We start from the raw sequence: 18990 nt of genomic DNA on the forward strand, positions 1-18990 counted from the left end.
TAAACTTTGAAACACTTTACTTTAAGCAACTTCAGAAAAATCAACTTTGAAAGTTTAAGAACTAGTTGCCAAAAGTGCAGAAAACTAATTTCAGAATGTATGTAAGATCTTTTAAAATTTGTATGGGAGTTGTATGTTTGTGTTGTGAGATTCAACACCTTTAAATAGACTTTCCAATCACCCATAGTGCCTCTACGAAAAGGTAGGAATAGATTGGAGTGAAGACATTTCGTTTGGGATGAAAACCTTTCATTTTGAAATCTGAAATCTCATACAACAACTTTCAGTAATTGATTACCCAAACATTACATCCACTGGGCATTTAAATTCAATTTAGAGTAATCGATTATAGCAAGTCAGTAATTGGTTACTCAACTTCATTAAAACTGGTAATTTGTTACTCAAAGACAATTATGGATTACTCTGATCAGTTTTAAGTTGAATAACTCTTTTCTCACACACGTAACCTGTTACTTAGATGCAGTAACCCGTTACACACTATTTTTGAAAATTGTTTTTAGTATATTGAAGTGTTTCAATTTTCTTTAAAAATAGTTTGAGCATTAATACTATTGTATATTCAAGATTATAAGATAGAAGTACATATTTAGACTTAGACTAATTTATCTTGAAGCATTGTCTTCTTTGTCTTCATAAGTATTCTTCTTTTTGGTGATATTGGTGTCTTCATCAAAACCGTGTCAAGGTCAGGAGCAAAGATCTTCTTCACAATCTCCCCCTTTTTATGATGACAAACCAATATCTTCTTTACCATTGTAGTTTTCTAATAGCAACATACTTTGAGATATGTTAAGATGACTTGAGTATGCTCCCCCTATTTTGTATGCTCCTCCTTTCATTTGAAGTTATGTGTCTGAAATGTTTTAAACAGAAAATACACTTCTCCCAATTTTTCTCCCCTTTTGACTTCATCAAAAAGTAGAAAAGCCAAGAGTCTAGCACAATATATATATATATAGCATACATATTCATAAGATATAAAATAAACATCGCAATGCATATCATAAAACACTCAAAGGCTGGAAACCGTAGTCAAAAATCAAAAAATCATTCTCTTTATCAAAGGTAACGTGTGGTGCAACAGCTTCAAAACCATTGTCCATTTCATATAGGCAACGATTTCTCTCTATCATAAACACCAACTATTATAAATTGTTGCCTTCAATAGTATGACTTTAAAACCATTGTATTTGCTTATTTATTACAATATTTATTTATCAACTAGTTAAAAACAATTTTGTCAATAAATCACATATAATTCTTTTATCATATATTTTTTGTGCGAACATCAAATTTAATAGATAGTGAATATAACAAAAGTACTTAATATATAAAAATTAAAGAGTCATACAGTTATGTATCTATTTGTCAAAAAGATACTGCAAAATGCATACAATTATGTTTCCAATATTGTTTAACAAAATATAATTACAATCTAAAATAGGAAATCTTGATGTTTAAATTATGAAGACCAATATACATATTCGTCTCCATCTACTGTATGCAGCAAGTTGCCTTCCAAATGATTTTGCTGCATCAATATAAATTAAAAATAATTAATCCATCATAAAGTAGTATCTACAAAACTACTAATACACAAGTACAATGAAACTAATCAATGCTAATGCCTCCACCTCTAGTCAATGTTAAGTGCTAATACACAAGTACATTAAAGGGCCATACTCATTTCACTGTGAGAAAATAAGGAATTACCGTATCATTATTTGGAACATGTGTCGATGTAGATGTACTCGACATTGATAACATTGCTGCTAATGCCTCCACATCTAGTCCTGAGTTGTTTTGATTTATAACATTCTTTAGCAAATTTTGAAATTTTTGTTCCATTGATGACATTTCCTTCTTATGTTTTATTTCCATCTCTTCAACTTTATCATTTAACAGCTTTATTTCATCAGCATGTTTTTTTCTCAATTGCTTCTATTTCTTCCTTTCTTTTCAAAAGAGTAGGTGTAGTAACTCTTCCATGAAACTGAACTCTTTTAAGGATTTTATTTACCAAACCCACACCATGAAGCTATAATTAGTTGAAAAGCAAAATCAAAATCAGATTGCAAGTAAACAAAAAGTAATAAAGTAATAACAATGTACAAGGAAATCAATATGCAAAACCCATATGATAGGCTATTAAACATTTTTTGTATAATTTAATAGTATATGCAAAACCCATTTACTTGAATGTTATTTGTAGTTGTAGTTGTGAGTTGCCATATATAATGCCAGGATTCTGGACTCTACACTGTCCCCTGCTTCTAATCTGCTATATATGTTTGTAAAATGTGAATTGAATATATGTGTGACAGCAATTAATTGAATTCCCAACGGTGGAAGGGTTAAAAAATAAATGTAAGGATGGCTAACACACATACACTTGCACACTTTAGGACAAAGAGAGAGAAATGAGAATAATATTGAAAGTAGATACCCAATGCAGAAAATGTGATTAGAGGCTCATTAGCCATGTAGCATCAAGGGGTAATCAAAATGTTGTGGACTTGTGTGTACTCTCTCACATTAATGAATCATCACTCCAAGATAATATACATACATTATATAGTAGTACGATCCTAGTGATACTTTTTCTTGTCAAAACATATACTATTTCCTTAAAGCACTATATTGTAATTTTTGTAGTATTTTAATATGCAGTTTTATGATGCTAGTTAAGTCACTAGCCACTTGATCACTGTCACGACTATAAGTACATAAATATTTAAGAAAGTTATAAGTACATAAATATCACTATTTGCAAATATATATACATATAAGAAATAACAAGAAGTGTATGAATTGTGTCCAAGTATATGTTTGAAAAAAAGGTTTACTTTAATCAAAGTACAAAAAACTAGATTAAAAGCATATGAAACAAATGTTGCAGCCCTGTCATGAGCATCACAGATTCAATAATCCTCTTTCTTTACTTGTCTGTACTAATATATTCATAGAGATCAAACAAAGCAAAAGGTGGTGCAAAATACGTGCAACATATATAAGAAATAGTAATTGACATTATAATGCGGAATAATATGACTATTTTATATGGAATTAGAGAGAAATACATGTACCTTGGATCTTTAGTTTTGAGAGTATGGTTAGTATCACTTTGTGAGCCTCACTTTTCCTTGTCTACTGATGAGAAGCACAAAGTGAATCTACGCCCAAACCAATTCAAAAAGTATATTATAAAAACTATACCAGTTACATTATATGACACTCTTGCATATGAAGAACAATAAGTATCCAAAATATTATTTTCTTAAGCATATGAGAATAAGCCATAACTTTTAAAAGCAGTAGAAAATAAAACTTAATGCAAAGTGCTCATAGACACTTTCCAATATATTCTATTAAAGGTGATTTAAGTGAGTGAAGTAAACCACAAAACAATAACCAGAACCTTCATTTTCCTCTCATGTGCTTTGCCACTTCTATCTTTATAACTAAATCCACCACACAAACACACACTAAGTGAAACCTTTTCCCTCACTACACAAAACAAAATATCTTGTTGCCACTGAACTGAATTTATTTGGCATTTGGACTCACATGGATAAAGGTTTTTGAATTTACATATATAGCTACAATTTCAGATACCCATTTGCCAAAGGATTATATATTAGAAGCAAGACTGAGAATTAGTAATCTCCAATCACCACACCATTTTCCATCAATTCTCTTGCTTATTTTAACTGTGTTAAGTTTGTTTCTTTATCCAACAAGTTATGTTTTTTAACCAACATGACAACATCATCATCAACCAATCAAAACCATTGTGGGTTTGGTTATGGAGAATCGTTCCTTTGATCACATGCTTGGGTGGATGAAAAAAGCTATTAACCCTTCAATCAATAGTGGGATAAAGTGAAAATTGCTTCTATAATCTCTCAAAGGAATCAGAATGCAAACACTGGAACATAAAAAAGGGATTTATAAAACCATACTCTATTATAAATTAAAATTGAACTAGCTACGTTCATTAATCATGGTATATTATAAATTCTTTGGCAACAGTTTTAAAACCGTTCCACATAAGTATAAGCAAGAAAACTTTGTCTATTCTTTTACGACTACAGTTTTCAACCGTTGTTGTTTGAAAACATAATTTTGTTTAAAAAGAAAACGCTGTAAAAAAATTGTTGCCTAATATACTCTACGGCCACAGTTTTAAAGTAGTAGAAAAGAGAGGTGTTGCCATAGGACAAAAATGTGGTAATAAACAAGATATCTTTGTACAATAATTTCACTCTTAATGACTAAGATAAGCATAAAATGATTATACCGACAAAATTATATAAGGCAATAAACAAGATTTAAAACTTTATCCACGGACAGAAAATTCTCAAAATATTTCTGATAATAAACATAGATGAAAAAACATAAAGTTAGTAAAGATCCCAACCATACAAAAAAAAATTATGTTTAAGTTATGGATTGTTTTAAGTGAAAACTCGAACCTTCAACTATAGAAAAAAAATCAAGAAAAACAAGAAGAAAATCAGAGAAAGGGTAAAACAATGTTATTGATTGTCTAAAATTTAATAACATTTGCTACAAAAAGCATTGTTGAATATGGGAAAATCAACAATGCATGCACGAAGCATTCTTGAAAATCAACAATGTTTGCTATAAAAGTGTTTTTGAATGTAAGATCATAAAAACAACCATGTCTACTACAAAAAATATGAAACTTTGAATGTATTACCACATGCAAGACAATAAGGATCTCAAGTGAGAATCATTCAACACATGTTAGTCGGAAGTAGGTATTGTATAAGGTTGTTGGATTGCATTTAGTTGAAATGCGCGTCAAATATTTGCTTTGGATTCTCATTATTCTAAAAAAATATAGTATGGTAATTATTTCTAACACTTCAAGTTCTATAATTAATCTTATAACAAAAACAAATAAGTGATGGATGATGTGATGATTATGTATAAATTTTTATACTCATAGTGCATAGATATTACATTCTATAAGTATTTGTTAAAAACTTTACACGTAGAACATTAAACGTCACATGCTTATAGAATATTGCAAAAAACAATTATTTTTAAAGTTCAAAAAATTATATTTTTTTTAAAATCACTATTTTAAAATTTTATTTTTAAAAGGTGATTTTTAAAAAATATTTATTGAGATGGTAGTTTTTAAAATAATGATTTTCTTCTATAGTACTTTTAGTTTCAATAAAAAAACAAGAAGATTGGATATCAATCCATCCAAATCCATAAAACTTAAGTCATGGATGGATTAGATGGATGGAAATCAATCCATTACGATTGGATATGGATAGATTGGATAACTTAAAATATAGTTTAAATGAATTTATATGGATTGATGGATGGTTTTCCATCTATTCATTCGCATCAAAATTCAAATCTGTCCATTTGTCATCCTTATCAAGAACCATCAACGTTTTCATCCCTATCAGTCATCGTTTGCATAATAGTCAATGATGGCTCCAATTTAGAATAAACCTTAAATCATTATACATATGTAACTTTACTTTCAAATGACACATGAATACTTAAGTTTGATGTCAACGTTCAAGAGTAAGATCCTAATGACCTAATCTATAAAATTATCTCTTCGGCAAATACATAATAAAATGATCATCAAATCTCATTTGAAGACCATGTAACATAATAAATAAAAAACATAACTTAAGCTGACATCTACATCAAGCACCAATGGTCTAGTGGCCATAAAAGGAAGTATCCTTGTTGATTCTCTCACCAACTAAGTAGTAGACAAAGAAGACTTGATGAATGAAGAATTTCTCGATAAAGGAATTATGACGATATCTCTAAACATTGAAATAGAAGAAGATAAATGGACTCTAGTGTTTGATGGGGCCTTCAATATGCTTGTTACATGGGATAGGGGCAATGCTTATCTTCTCAAAAAACAAATTCATCCCAATTACTGCTAGGCTATGCTTTGACTACACGGACAACAAAGCAAAATATGAAGCATATGTCTTAGGCTTGGAAGCAGCTCTAGAATGGAAAATTAAATCTATAGAAGTATACAGAGATTCAGCTTTAGTAATTCACCAAATAGAAGGAGAATGGGAAACAAGAGATAACAAGCTGATAACCTATAGAGATCATATCCAATAGTTAGTTAATAAGTTTCAGCAAGTGGATTTCTATCATATCCCAAGGGAGGATAATCAATTAGTTGATGTATTGGAAACATTTTCATCATTATTCCATACAGAAGGAAATGAAATGCCACTTATCAGAATAACGAGAAAAGATCAACCAACCTATTGTTGTGTGATAGAATCTGAGTCTGAAGGAAAATCTTGGTATTATGACATAATGACATACATCAAAAGCAAGGAATATCCTCCTCACGCCATAGAAAATGATAAAAGGACTTTGCGTAAGCTAGCCATGGGTTTCTTCTTGAATGAAAATGTGTTGTATAAGAGAAACCACGACATGGTTTTGTTAACCTACGTAGAAGCCAAAGAAGTAGAGAGAATCATCCAAGAGGTACATAAAGGCACATTTGGGACGCATGCAAATGAGCATGCAATGGCTCGGAAAATTTTGAGAGTAGGTTATTTCTGGTTAACAATGGAGAATGATTGTTGTGATCTTGTGCGGAAATGTCACAAATGCCAGATATACATTGACAACATAAATGCACCTCTCAACTTGCTAAATGTTTCTGATGTAGTGAAAAAGTACTATGCTTGAGGCAACTTCCCAAAAAAATCAATTTATTAGGAATATTTATGTAATGATCATAGTCATTGTTTTCAAATTGCATGCATATTTTTAAATTTAAATGGGGAATGATATACACAAATTCCTGTAAGGTGTGAATTCTCATATAATTTTTTTCAATGATGTAAGACTTCTTTGTAATCCCCCAAACACTTATGAAGATATCTCAAGTCACCTCTGTTTGAGCCTACACATTATGAAGGATGACCAATTCCTAAAAACCCAAAATTATTATTAACTAGGAAAGGTTAGTTTTTCAATGTTACTTGAGATTCATGAAATATTGCTTTGAACCAAATATTGAGAGTCAGAAATTCCAAAATAAAATGAACAGGTCCGCTAAGATTTGCAAGAGTTAGGATAAAAAACACATTAGACTCTCACTTGTATCAATAATAAAATAAAAAAGCAACAAAATCACAGGAGGAATAATTGGAAATAGAATATTGAAGAAAATGAGATGTAGGGGGAAGGCAAACACAGTTTGAGCCTTTATATCTATTTTCTTGAAAACCATTTAGCTAGGCCACAATTCAAGATCAAAAAGTCATTGTTGAGGAATAATTTGTTTGTGATCACACCAGGGTAAAAAGCAAACGACTCCAAAGAAAATATATTCTAATGCATTCATGTTATCAAACTAACACTTGCACAATATGGTCATTACACTAATGTTTCAAATGAGTAAAAATGAGAAAAAAGAACATGTTGTTAGGTCGAAAACCTTAAAGGGCAGCCTAAGCAAAAGTTGGGGATTATAATTAGGGATTATTGGATGAGCATGCTCCTCCAATAAATTCTTAGCAAAGGTCCCAAAGTAGGTTAATGGGTAATTCACAGCTTTCACATTCATGAGCAAGATATTGGGGAAATTTATTGGATGATCATTCTCTTCCAATAAATTCTCAGCAAAACGCATGGGCTAGTTTGTTGGACAATTGTGATTTTGGAAAGATACTGGGGCAAATTTTTTTAAGAGATAAAAAATTTGGTGGAGTTTGAATCTTGGTGAGTGAAAATTAATGTTATCATTTTTATGGATAGTTGGAAAAGATGTCATACACCTCTTCCCAAAACCCCACCTCAAATTGTACTTGTATATGTTAATACTAATATAATTTCTTACCTCTTCCATTACCCCTCATATTTTAGTGCATGAGTTGTTTTTTTATAAAATTATACTGATGAGTAATAATATAACATTTTGTGATAATCGATCAAAACCAAGTAATTGAGCGGGTTGCTATCCATAAAGAAGAACTGAAACCATGCCAATATAAAAAGATTTATCACTAGAGCTTTGGTACTTAGTGAAGTCGGAACTTCAAGGTATAAGGATGCTCGAAAGCAAATGCAATGGTGACAATACTTGTAAAATAAAAACAATCATTATTTTTCTCATTTACTTTTATTGTCTCGAGTTCTAGCAGTATTTGACCTGTGTTCTCGCATTCACTTTTATTGTCTCAAGTTCGGGAAGTACTTGACCTGCGTTCTCACATTTACTTTTATTGTCTCGAGTTCTGGCAGTAACCGACATGTGTTCTCGCATTTACCTTTTATTGTCTCGAGTTCTAGCAGAACCCGACCTGTATTCTCGTATTTACTTTTATTGTATCGAGTTCTGACAGTACTCGACCTGCGTTCTCGTATTTACCTTTTATTGTCTCGAGTTCTAGCATTAATCGATCTACATTCTTGCATTTACTTTTATTGTCTCGAGTTCTAGCAATACCTGACTTGCGTTCTCGCATTTACTTTTATTGTCTCGAGTTTCCGTAATACAGGACCTGTGTTCTCGCATTTATTTTTATTGTCATGAGTTCCGGCTGTCCTCGGCCTGCACTCTCGCATTTATTTTTATTGTCTCAATTTTTGGGAGTACCTGACATGTGTTCTCGCATTTACCTTTTATTATATCGTGTTCCTGCATTACCCGATCTGTGTTCTCGCAATTACTTTTATTGTCTTGATTTTTGGAAATACCCGACTTGCATTCTCGTATTTATTTTTATTGTCTCGAGGTCCAGCAGTACCTCACCTTTGTTTTTAGAATAAAAGGTGTAGAGAAGATGATTACCCGTTTTTAGAACCACAATGAAAAAAGGGTTCCCACCATCGAGAACAATCACGAACCGCCTCTGGGATAAGAGAATCGCTACTGGAGAAGAAAATCTGCCACTAGAGGAGGAGAACCCATCACATACGCTCTTTGGCAGCTTGGTTTCGGCCATGCACGGTCCTTGCTCGCCGTTGCGGCCGCTGAAGATTGGGAGAGAAAGGGATGAGATGGAGAAATTAGGGATTTCCATTCCCTTTGTGTTTTGTTTATGAAGATGGGGGTAACATCGTATACCCCCTGTTACTTAATTTTTTTACTACTAATTAATAATTTCATATTCTTAGCAATATCATATACCTTATCCAAAACTACATTCATTTTTAATAGAAAAGAAATTTAATATAAATGCGTCCTTTATCAAAGAGAATAATTGAAAAGACTTTAAATGGAGTTTGATAGTCTGGTCTACGGCCTGTGTTGTTTCTTCGTTTCTGCTCTAAAAGTGTATAGTCTGTCTGCGACCAGTTTTGTCTCTTTACTATCAATCTCATATTTCTAAAAACAAATTATTCATAATTATCTGTTAAAAAATTAAACATCTTTTAATTATTTATAATTATCTTAAAAAATTAAACATCTTTGAATTATTTATAACTATCTATGGAACATCTTTTAAATATTTTTAAATGGATTTTGGCAGCCCGGTCTATGGCCCGTGTTGTCTCTTCTTTTTCACTCTAAGAGTGGAAAGTCATATTACGACCAATGTTGTTTCTTTTCTATCAATCTCACCTTTAATAAAAGAAAGTACTCATGCCTACTTTTTTAAAACGACTTAATTATTTCAAATAGAGTTTGGTAGTTCGGTCTGAATCATGTGTCGTCTCTTCCTTTTCACTCTAAAAGTGGAAAGTTAGTCTAACACTAGTGATGTCTCTTTGCTATTAATCCATATATTCATAATAAGTCACGTTTATAAACAGAACTACATTTCTCTATTGGACCTAGGGATATGTAGGAGCAAGATAAACTATTTTAGACACAAAAATAAAAAATAAAACTTTTTGGTTTAGTAATTAATTTTTTAATAAATAATGTTTAAGGGTATAAAAGTTCATGTTATTAGCGAGAGTACATTTTTAATACGAGTGGACGGGGTGCTAATACATTCCTCGACCTGTAATCGACTCAGAGGCTCAGTACTCAAGTTCAAAAGACCAAATTATCTAAACTATGCATAAATGAGAGTTTTCTACGTTTTAACCGCACAAAATATAGTGGCGACTCCAAATCATTTGGGAAAGGCGGAAATCGAGTTCGCCTCTTCCTAAGTAGTTGAGCCGGTCTTCCAATCGAAAATTAGGTTGCGACAATAGAGATAATTTGTTTATTATATCAGTTTATGTATGTACACTATTTTACTTATAGAACATTCTTTATTCCATGGGGAAAAAAGTTTCGAATTTCTTCAAACTTCCACTCACTTAACTCAACAAGGTATCACTAGATAATTGCTCTTTTTGCCTTTTATAACAAAAACTTCATTTTTCCACATGATGTCTGTTAAAATATTTTTTTTCCTATGCAGCTACTTTTCCAAAGAAGGAAATATGGACTAGCCATATTCTTTGTTTCAGGATTTGCCAAAGAAAGACGTCACCTCATGAAATGCAATAATTAAAGGTTACATTGGCATCGACTATAGCACAATAGTGTCTTCATTTTTATGAGAGGGGTACATAGGACACGGTGTCATACTGGCAAGGAAAATTGTGTGTTACGGATGCATGTCAAACATTGGCACTGCACAAAGGAGAGTAGCAAACCATAACACTTGGTAGAGAAGGAATGCAATGTGTGGTTACTAATGTGGGGTGATGATGCAAACCTTACTTTAGGAAGATGATTCTAATACCAACCTTGCCTCTATGTTATTTTATAACGTTTATTAGTTTCTTTTTTATTAGAGGTCAGAGAGTCTATTTATAGTTGGACATGAGAGGATTTTGATAAGGAATATACCATTTTTTAAATAACATATGATAAGCTTGTTATTTTATATTCAAAAAATATGATAACAATAGGTAACTCTCTTATCTTTTACTTCATAAATTGATTATCATGTGAGATTTTTATTTTTCAAAGAATAAATACATGATAATTTTTATTTTTTATTTGAGAAATACTAGGAAAATTATTATTATTTTTTATGGTTTTAATAATTTAAAAACACACTAACATTTTCAGAACTACTTTTTGTTATAGTCTATTTTTTTGTAATGGACAAAATTATGTGTTCCCAATTTAAAAGTATCCCATAAACTAACATAATCATCAACATACCCTAGTTGACAACCACTATATTATAGACTATAAGTAGGGTATTGCACCAATATAATGGTCATTTGTTCAAATTCTCTAATTGCCTTAATCTTTAAATGCTAGAATTTCTCAACAAAAAATTCAATTTTTTTGGTATAAGGAAAATTATGAAGATTTTTAATATTAGTTACCATTGTTTTGGTGAATGTGATGGTAATAAACCATTTGAATTTTATGTAATGCGTGCAATTCTTCATTAGTAGTGAAGGTTTATTTTCTATTTGATGACTATAACGATTGGGTAAATTTTGTTTTCGAAAAAAAAATAAGAAATTCTTCATTTTAGCTTTGACATTTTCTTTTACAAAAATTAATAGAAAGTATGAAAATAATAAACTTAATATGGTTGTGCAACGTTTTCTATCATTCTTATTCAAAGAAAGTGTGGTGTTTCCAACGTTTTCCATATTTTTTTCTAACACTTGGTTCCAACTATGAGAGGTAAAAAATTTATATTATAAATCCATTGTACTTTACTTTAAGAACATTCATCATATTCAAATAACTAAATAAGAAGAAATGACAAGTTTCAAAGCTTTCTGGATTATTTCCTTTATAGCTTATGAAGCTTTCTTTGCCAAAGCCAATGGTGCAAAGAGCCATGTGCCAACATTATATATGTTTGGGGATTCATGTTTAGAGGCTGGAAATAATAACAATCTTAAAACATTAGCTAAGGCAAATGTAGCTCCCTACGGCATAGACTTCAATAATAAATCCACTGGCAGGTATACCAATGGCAAAACTTTCGCATACCTTATTGGTAAGTTTGAAATTATAATATACTCTCGGGCACTCTTTCATATAATTAGGGTAGATTATAACTTATAAAAACTATAATTGTCACAATCACATCCATTGCAATTTCAAAGCAACATTATGATTTCTAGAATTATTATAACTATTTTTCTATTTGGATTATGTAGCTGTTAAGTTGGGTTTACCATTTTCACCTCCATACTTGGGTGTCTAAGAATCTGAAAGATATCTAGTAACCGTAGGGGTCAATTATGCATCTGGTGCATGTGGAATCTTGAATGACACTAAATTTGTAAGAGGCGAAACAAAATATTTTCAACACATTGTTATTAGCAATGGCAAGGGGGCGGGGCGGGGTTGGGTTTACACTTATCCAAACCCGAAACCGAAATATAGAACCCGAACCTGAACCCAAACTCAATGGGATTAAAAATAATAATATCATACCCGAACTCGACAGAAAATCCAAAGTTGTCATATATATATATACACACACATTTAAATCTCACGTTGGCAGTAGCATTATCCCACTGCATGGTCTCCAATTCTCCATCATTAAAACAATGAGGTTTCTTGCCACTACATGCTCTCCATTATTAAAACACACCAATAAACATTTTATTTATATATAATTGTGTAGTTTTAAATATGTCATTCGGGTTTGGGGCGGGTTCGGGGTAGAGTATTACCTATACCAAACCCGAACCCAAAAATTATATTCGGGTAAAATCCAAACCCAATTACAACGGGTTTTTCCCCATTAAATTCGGGTTCGGTTCGGGCGAGTACCCACGGGTTCGGTTTTCATTGTCATCCCTAATTGTTACTCATTTGAAAATTTATAGTTATTTACTTTGTCTATTTTTTTCCATAAGGGAGAATGTTTGACATTGGACAAACAAATTGAGTATTTCACCTCAACTGTGATGAAAGACCTTCCGAAACATTTTGAGAATAAAGATAAACTAAAGCACCACTTATCCAAATCCATATATCTAATCGTTATTGGTTCCAATGATTATTCTCTCAATTATTTCCAACATGAGAACATGAAGCCATAAGAATTTGCAGATTACCTCCTTGGGCAACTAGCTTGTAAAATAAAGGTGATTTTAAATTAAATATTCATGGACCAAACTTGATCATTTAATATTTTTTACTTAACTTTTTATTTAATTTTTAATTTGTAGACAATATATGATCTAGGAGCACGAAAATTTGTGGTTGGTACCGCTATTCAACTTGGTTGTTACCCTTCTCAATTTTGCAATGAAACTATAAATCGAAAGGTTAAGCCTTCCCCAGACAAACTCCCAATTGTGATTCAAAAGTTGCATAAGCAACTCTCATGTTCATCGTTTGTTTATGTGGATAGTTTCAACTTCTTCAATAGAATAAGAAATGCCCCCCAAAACATATGGTAAGTAGTAATTAAGTTCTTAAAAATTAAATTTCATATGGGATTCATCTCTTCAAAGTTCGACTGCACCTATATATCTTTAATGTTGCTGATAATATTTATTTATTGATGTACAGGGTTCACAAATATAACTAAGCCTTGCTATCAAGAAAGAGTTATGTTATGTGCCAACCGGAAGAAATATTACTTTTGGGATAGACATGGGCACACCACTGAAGCTGCAATAAAAATATATGCAAAAAAGTGTTTTAGTGGGTCCAAATTATGTTTTCCTATGAATATTAAGAAGTTAGCTCATTCAGATTTGAGAGATTCTCATAAAGAATAGGACGGGACACTATTTTGATATATTTATCAAGATTACAATTGATTCATTTATTTCATTAAGGTATATCATATTATTTGATATGTATCGTACTCAAAAACAACATGTGATATCTTTACTCAGTATAATATTCATTTTTTGGAGAAAATATTTGTACTTCTATTAATGTGGGGTTCCTTTTGATTAATGTTGTATTGTTGTGGAAACTTTATAGGTACAAATACAATTCATATTTTTATTTGTTTATAATACTTATATCTTACTTGTATTTTATTGTTTAAAAATCATTGAGTAATGTAGAACTTTCATAGAATTTGACTAAATGATATCCTTTAGATTATTCAACATTTTATCACTCTAGTTGTTGGATAATATTGGTACCACTTGTTGACCAACAACTCGAATATAGATCACCAATGTATTGTCATCCTTCATGTTACATGATTGGTCTTTCATGTTCCATTTTATTGTTAACTTCTGATTTTTACTTCTTGCACAGATAACCATCTTCATTATAATCATCCCACGTGCACTTTTTTTCAGAATTCATTCTTTATCTGCAACAAACAAACTTAAGTTAAAGGTTCATGCATAAGAAAAAACATTTCTCAACTCACAAGAATGTGACACACAGAGGATAGATATTTAAGCTAAATGTTCATGCGAAGGGAAAAATCATTTCTCAAATCATAAAGATGGCATCAACAAACACATAGTAGATATTTAAGTGTGAATATTCATGAACATTCTATTGTTCTCACGATTTTTTTTATATGAGAAATGTTAATAATCCCTATATATATACATATATTAAAGCCAGATATAGAAACACTTTAAAAGACATGAAAATTTAAGAACAAAAATTTGAGTGTAGACATGAACTTCTAAAGCCAGCACGTAAAGATTGATTCCTTGATTAGCTCGTTAATATAATTCTCTGTGTTTCCAACATCTCCACCTTCAACATATTAGCTAATTAGTATGAAAGAATAGGATATTAGTATATTTCCTTTCCTGTAATTAGCTAATTAGTTTCTTGTAATTATGTTGTGCATAATTAGATAGTTGACTTTTGTGATATTGCTTTTGTATTTATATCAATTGCCAATGAATGAGAAATCAGGGATTCAATTATCTTACATGGTATCATGACCCCGCTGTCTACAACAGCCGCGCCGCACCATGCAGCACCACTCCTAGTTGTGCCAGCGTTCGCCGCACCACTGCCTAACATAGCTGTGCCACACCCACTGTGTCGTCCACAACCTTTGTTTTGTGTGCATGCCCAGCTGACCCTCCTGGTCGTCGCTACAGCACCTGCAAGCACACTCTTGTACTCTGTGTCTTCTCTTGCATCATGTCTTCCCCAAGCACCACCCTCTAGTTCGTCTTCCACTTCGGCAAAATCTAATTTTCATCTTGCACTTGCTGTTACCAACATCAGGAATAGCATCCCCTTCAAGCTAGAGATGGAGAAGGAACACTACAATATGTGGGCTGAGCTTTTTGAGGTTCATGCACGTGCCACCCGGGTTCTTCACCACATCATTCCTCAACCCAATAAAGAACATCCTTCTCCAACCGATCCTGATCATGAAATTTGGACAACCCTTGATTCGATGGTTCTTCAATGGATCTATTCCACTATTTCCCTTGACATTCTCCAAACAATTATGGAGAAAGGGTCTACTGCTATGGCTGCTTGGAACCGTATAGCTGATATTTTTTAGGACAATCAGAACTCTCGTGTTGTTGCTATTGAGCAGGACTTCTCATCCACTCGCATGGAGGATTTCCCTAATTCATCTGCCTATTTTCAGCGTCTCAAACAGCTTTCTGATCAGTTGAAGAATGTTGGTGCTCCGGTCAGCAGTCATCGCTTGGTCCTTCAGCTTGTCTCTGGTCTGTCTGAATCTTATAGGGGTGTTGCTACTTTGATCCGCCAGAGCAACCCCTTGCCTTCCTTCTTCCAGGCTCGCTCCATGCTCACCTTGGAGGAATCTGGCTTGGCAAAAACGCAAAGCACTGCCTCTCATACAGCTTTGCACACTACTGCGTCTAGGGACCCCGATGACCCTTCTCAACAACGCTCCAATCTTCGCTCCAACAACCACTTTGGATCCAACCGCAATCGCAATAATTAGGGCTGCTCTGGTGGGCGTGATCAGCGCAGTGGCTCCCGGTCCAATGGTATCTCTGGTTCCTTGGCTGCAGCTCCCTCACCGCCATCGCAACCACCTCCACAGGCTTCTTGGTATCCCTGGGGTTGGACTCCCCCCCTTAGGCTATGCCTCAATGTCCTTATCCCTCATCTCAATGGACTCGACCCACCGGTACTTTGAGGCAACCGGGCATCCTAGGTGCACATCCTCAGGCTTACACCGCCACAACTAGCCACGAACCCACTAACATTGCCACTGCTATGCACACTATGTCCCTCACTTCTCCAGGGAACACTTGGTACATGGACACTGGTGCCTCATCACACGCTGCTGCATCATAAGGTAATCTCTCGTCTTATTCTACTTTGAGTCATTTAAATCAAAAAATGATTGTTGGTAGTGGTTAGGGTATTCCAATTCAGGGCGCTGGTCACACAACCATACCTACCTCAAACTACCACAAACATCTCAACCTTAACCATGTCTTGCACACACCGCATATTATTAAAAATTTGATTTCTGTGTGAAAACTCACTACTGACAATAATGTTTCTATTTCATTTGATCCTTTTGGGTTCTCGGTCGCTGACTTCAAGACAGGGATCCCTCTTCTACGATGTGATAGTGTTGGCGACCTCTATCTAGTCACCCATCCTACTCATTTTGCTGTTCTTGCTCCTGGTGTCTGGCATAGTCGTCTTGGCCATCCTAGTTCTTCTACTTTACAATTTCTTCATAGGAATAAGTTCATTGCATGTGAACATTTAAATTCAACAACATTTTGTGATTCTTGTGTTTTTGGCAAACAAGTTAAATTGCCTTTTGATTCATCCATGAATGCTACTTTGATGTCGTTTGATATTTTACATAGTGATCTTTGGACATCACCTGTTTTAAGTTCTTCTGGTCATTGTTATTATGTCTTATTTTTGGATGATTACTCAGATTTCCTATGGACTTTTCCTTTAGGTCACAAATCTCAAGTTTTCGAAATGTTCACCTTTCTCACTAATCAAATTCAAACATAATTTGCGCAAAAAGTTAAATGTTTACAATGCAACAACATCCGTGAATATGATAATGCACTATTTCATCAATATTGTGTTGATAGTGGTCTTATTTTTCGTTTCTCTTGCCCTCACACATCTTCTCAAAATGGCAAAGTGGAACGCAAAATACGCACTATTAACAACATGATTCGTACTCTTCTTGCGCATTCCTCTGTTCCTCCCTCATTTTGGCATCATGCTCTTCAAATGGCCACTTATCTCCTCAATATCCTTCCCTGGGAAGCCTTGTCAAATCAATCTCCTACTCAACTCCTATATCATCGAGATCCTACCTACACACACCTTCGTGTTTTCGGTTGTCTTTGTTATCCTTTGCATCCTTCCACTAGCATCAACAAACTTCAATCACGCTCAATTTCGTGTGTCTTCTTAGGGTATCCACAAAATCACAAAGGTTATAAATGTTTTGATTTGTCGCACAGAAAGGTCATTTTTTATGAGACCCACTTTCCCTTCAAACACATGACATCACCACCCACCTCTACCTATGATTGTTTCACTGATGACATACATCCCTCCATTATTCATCAGTGGACCACTTCTCCACCTGACTCACGACCCACGCCACCAGCAAGCCTCCCTCCTCCCTCGAATCATCCTGATACCTCTCTGCCACCTACACCACCAGCCCAGCCTGCTCCTCCTACTCGGACCATGGCCACCTATAGCATGACAGGTATTTCCAAACCCAAAAAGTTTTTTAACCTTTCAGTTACCATTGATAATTCACCCATTTCTCCCCTTCCAAAAAACCCTAAACTTGCCTTATCTAACCCAAATTGGAAATCTGCAATGTAGTCTGAATTTAATGCTCTTATTAGAAATAATATGTGGGATTTGGTTCCTCGACCTTGTGATACTCATGTTATTCGATGCATGTGGATTTTTCTGCATAAAAAGAAATCTAATGGTTGTTTTGAGCGTTATAAGGCTCGTCTTGTAGGTGATGGCAAGTCTCAAATTGCAGGTGTGGATTGTGATGAGACTTTCAGTCCTGTAGTGAAACCGGCAACGATCCGCATAATTCTCACCATTGCTCTCTCCAAATCCTGGCATATTCATCAGTTAGATGTTCAGAATGCATTCCTACATGGTGATCTTCATGAGACTATCTACATGCATCAGCCATTGGGTTTCCGTGACTCTCGTCACCCTCATTATGTTTGTCGTCAGCGAAAATCTCTCTAGGGTCTGAAGCAAGCGCCTCGTGCCTGGTACCAGCGATTTGCTGACTATGACTCTACCATTGGGTTCCAACATAGTGTATCAGATCACTCTCTCTTCATCTACCGGGGTGGTTCTAACATGACATACATCCTTCTTGCCTCATCCAATGAATTTCGCAAATCTATCATGGAATTGCTTACCTCTGAATTTGCCATGAAGGATTTAGGTCCTCTTAGTTACTTCCTGGGTATTGAAGTAACCAGCCACACAGGTGGTATTTTCCTCAGTCAGAGCACCTATGCTAGTGAGATTATTGCTCGAGTCGGCATGACCTCTTGCAACCCTTCTACTACTTCAGTTGACACCAAACAGAAGCTTAGTACCTCCTCTGGCACTCCATACGAGGATCCCACCATGTTAGGTATCAGTGGCTAAAATACACCTAAAAGGGGGGGTTGAATAGGTGTAGCGGTCAGAGTATCCGCTTTTCCGAAACAACAATTAATGCTGAAATAACCCCAGATTAATCGATTAACAAAATAGAAATAATCGATTAACGTAATCAATTTAATCAATTAAAATAGCTCAGATTACACAAACAGATTCGGTTTCTTGCACGACAATCAACCGAGATTGAAACGAATATACAGAGCTAACAGATATATCAGAGTTACAACAATATAGTATAGAAATAGAATATTGCAATTAAAACAACTATACAAAGTAATCGATTAAAGCAATAAAGAGAGAGAGGGAAAGAAAAAGCCTGCAACAAGGTTTTTATCCTGGTTCGTTTGCGTGTCCACTTGCAAACTACATCCAGGCCTCCCGGCTGATCTGGGAGATTTTTCTTCACTATA

The 18990-nt window shown here is 33.9% G+C and overlaps 1 long non-coding RNA gene and 1 pseudogene across 1 annotated transcript; one reads left to right on the plus strand and one right to left on the minus strand.

The window, feature by feature from the left end:
* On the minus strand, nt 1331-1918 carry LOC109356465. The gene is made up of 2 exons (XR_002108730.1): nt 1735-1918; nt 1331-1552 (listed from the first exon to the last, which is right to left on the minus strand). It is a non-coding gene; the product is annotated as an uncharacterized LOC109356465 (long non-coding RNA).
* LOC109356268 lies at nt 15189-15875 on the plus strand (annotated as a pseudogene).

Source organism: Lupinus angustifolius, chromosome LG09 (assembly GCF_001865875.1).
Source record: "Lupinus angustifolius cultivar Tanjil chromosome LG09, LupAngTanjil_v1.0, whole genome shotgun sequence".
In the NCBI taxonomy this organism is placed as follows: domain Eukaryota; kingdom Viridiplantae; phylum Streptophyta; class Magnoliopsida; order Fabales; family Fabaceae; genus Lupinus; species Lupinus angustifolius.